This window comes from Microcebus murinus, chromosome X (genome assembly GCF_040939455.1).
Source record: "Microcebus murinus isolate Inina chromosome X, M.murinus_Inina_mat1.0, whole genome shotgun sequence".
NCBI classification, from domain to species: Eukaryota; Metazoa; Chordata; class Mammalia; order Primates; family Cheirogaleidae; genus Microcebus; species Microcebus murinus.
The window spans coordinates 18,911,398-18,914,623 of record NC_134136.1 but is presented as its reverse complement, the minus strand read 5'-3'; the positions used below and the strand labels follow the sequence as shown (position 1 = coordinate 18,914,623).

Here is a 3,226-nt window from a genome sequence, read left to right as displayed (position 1 = left end):
AAAGAGAAGGTTTGAGGTACTTTTTTCATTTTTTTTCATTTCAGTATATTATGGGGGTACAAATGTTTATGTTACATGTGTTGCCTTTCACCCCTTCCCTCCCGGAGTCAGAGCTTCAAGCGTGTCCATCTCCCAGGTGGTGCACATCACACTCATTATGTATGTATATACCCATCCCCTCCTCCACCCTCCCATCTGCTCGATGCCTGATAAATGTAATTACACACAAAAAAGTGCACATTGTTAGAGCTTATAATTGAGGCAATTGGCTGGCCGATGAACTTACAAGTATAGATTATGTGCAGGGGCAAGTTTTTCGCTAACATTGTAAGTGTCTCTGGCCAATGAGTGGAGTTTGACAGTAATCCTTGTTACAAGTATAATGTAAAAAAAAAAGAAGGAAAAGAAAAGAAACTATATGAGATGATGGGTATGTTAATTTACTAGACTGTAGTAATCACTTTGCTATGTGTGTGTGCATGTGTGTTTGTATGTATCAAGATAAGTATGTCAAAACATCATGTCAAATACCGTAAATATTACATAACGTGTGTGGTGCGCACCACTCGGGGACTGGACACGCTTGGATCTCTGGCACATGGGGGGGGGATCGGGGCAATATTTGTAACCCTAACAATATTTGTACCCTCATAATAAGATGAAATAAGACGAAGAAAAAATACCTTTAATATATACAATAAAAATAAACAAAATCAAAACTTAGTTTAAACAATCACAACAACAAAATACTATCCATGCAACTACCACATGACAGAGTATATCTGGGGATTTGTCTCAGAGAAATGAAGACTAACACTCATGCAAAAACCAATACACAAAATACAGTTTTTATAGAAGCTTTATTCAGAATAGCCACAACCCATATTGTCCCTCAATGGGTGAATGGTTATGGAAACTATTGCACATACATGTTATGAGATACTATTCACCAATAAAAAGGAAAAATATTATTGATGCAACAACAATCTGGATAAATCTCTGAAGAATTGTGCTGAGTGAAAAAAAGCGAATTAAAAAAGGCTATATATCATATTATTCCATTAATATAATATTCTCTAAATGACAAAATTATGGAAATTGGGAGCAGATTACTGGTTGCCAGGGATTTGAGTGGATGAGGAATGGACTTGGGTGTGGATATAAAAGTGCAACAGAATGGATCCTTGTGGTCATACAACTGTTTCATGGTTTTGCTATATATTATACTTTTGCAAGATTTTATCACTGAAGGAAGCTGGGTAAGAGGTACATGAAATCTCTTTGTATTATTTCTTACAACTGCATGTGGATCTGCAAATCCATAATAATAAATATGTTAATAAAAATTTACTCTTTTTACTAAAGAATACTACTCTTTTTACTAAACATACTGTTACATGGGTATAGACTGTGGAGGACAAAAATGAAAGCAGATAGACCAATGAGCAGCCAATTGCAACAGTGGCTTGGCCTTTGGTCAATTTTAAGAAAATTTGAGAAGTGTGCGTATCTTAGATACATTATATTTTTAATGAAGGACTGATAATATTTGCTGGTGGATAGATACAGAGTATGAGGAAAAGAGAGGAATCAAAGATGACTCTTAAGGCCATTTGTTGATATGGAAAAGCCTTGGAAGAATCAAGTTTCAGAGGTGGTGTAATCTGGACTAGAAATGTTTATGTATTAGAGATGCCTGTTAGATATCCTAGTGGAGATGACAAGTAATTAGAGATATGAGATTATAGTTTATATAGAATTAGATAAATGAGAAGTTAGATATATGAGTCTGTAATTCAGAATGGAGGTTTGAACTAAAGATATAAATTTAGGAGTCTCTAGCACAAACTTACTTTACAGCCATGAGACCAGATACAATCAGTTAAGGATTTTGCATGACTGAATTCTGGGAATTTTCTAAAATTAAACTTCAGGAAGAGAGTGTTTAAAAATAAAAACAATGAAACTAAGCATGAAAAACTTGTTTGTGTTATCACAACAGTGAGCTAGGACAAAAACAGGTAAATGTTATAGGAAGAAAGAATTACCAAGAGGCAGGAAGTGATCAGCTAGGTCTGGTAGTTGTGAGATATAAGGTGAAGACTGAGACTTGACAATTGGATTTGTCAACACCGAAGATGCTTGTTAGAGACTCTTGTCAAGGTAATTACTGGCAAGTTCAGTTTCAGAGGAGTGGACAGACAAAAGCTGAATTGAAGTGGTTCCAGGAAAAATTGTGATATGAAGAAAACAATTGAGAAATTTATCTATCTTTTTACTCTAAAGAGGAACAAAGAAATGAAATGATAGTGAGTACTATATTCAGTGCTCTGTGAAGATTTTATTTTTAAGATGGATATATTACAGCAAGTCTTTCAATCTGCAAATGATCCAAAGTAGTGGAAAATTAATGATGTAAGAGAGAGATAAGTAATTATACAAGTAGTCCTTGAGTTGTAGAGAGGAAATGAGATTTAGTGCATAAGTGGGTTGGTGGGTTAGGGGTGATAAGATAGACGCAAGGATAGGTCTTCCCTTAGAGCAAGAGGAACAACAGAATATTTTAATAGATACTTGTAACTTGGTAGTTTCTGTGGTGAAAAAGTGAGAAGTTTTCTTCTGATAATTTTATAAAAAGCAATTTCATCAGCTGATACCGAGGATGTTGAAGGGATTTGGAAATCTCAGGACAGAGGAAAAGATATGAAGAAGTTATTTCTGATATTGAGAGTAGACTTTATTTATAATAGCCCCAAACTGGAAACAGCCCAGATGTCTATCGACAGTAACATGGACAAATAGTTTGTGTATTTTCCTGCAATGGAACACTGGCTCAGAGATGAGAAAGTGCAAGCTAATGATATATGCAAAGTATAAATGTATTGTAAAACATTATGTTGGGCAAAAGAAGCCACACACACTGTAAAGTTCAAGAACAGTGCTATGATGATAGAAGTCAGGAAAGTAGTGACTTTTGGAGGCAGAGATTGATTGGAAAGTGTCATGTGGGAACTCTCTGAGGTATGGAAATGGTCTATGTCTTTATCTGGGGTGGTTGCATGACAAAAATGTAAGTTTATTAAACTGTAAAAAAGAGAGAGAGAGAGTAGATTGACTTGGCAGGATTCATAAGTTTAGCAACAAGTGCTGAGGACTCATTTAATATAAGACAAATTAGCAAGTTTGTGTGTTTTTATCAGCCTTGGTCAGCTGCTTGGGTGTACAT

General features: G+C 35.2%; 1 non-coding gene across 1 annotated transcript; it reads left to right on the top strand.

Annotated features, from left to right (window-relative positions):
* Positions 1-232: 232 nt before the first annotated feature.
* On the top strand, positions 233-379 carry LOC142866102 (small nucleolar RNA SNORA62/SNORA6 family). Its single transcript, XR_012916165.1, has one exon. It is a non-coding gene; the product is annotated as a small nucleolar RNA SNORA62/SNORA6 family (small nucleolar RNA).
* The last annotated feature ends 2,847 nt before the right edge of the window (positions 380-3,226 follow it).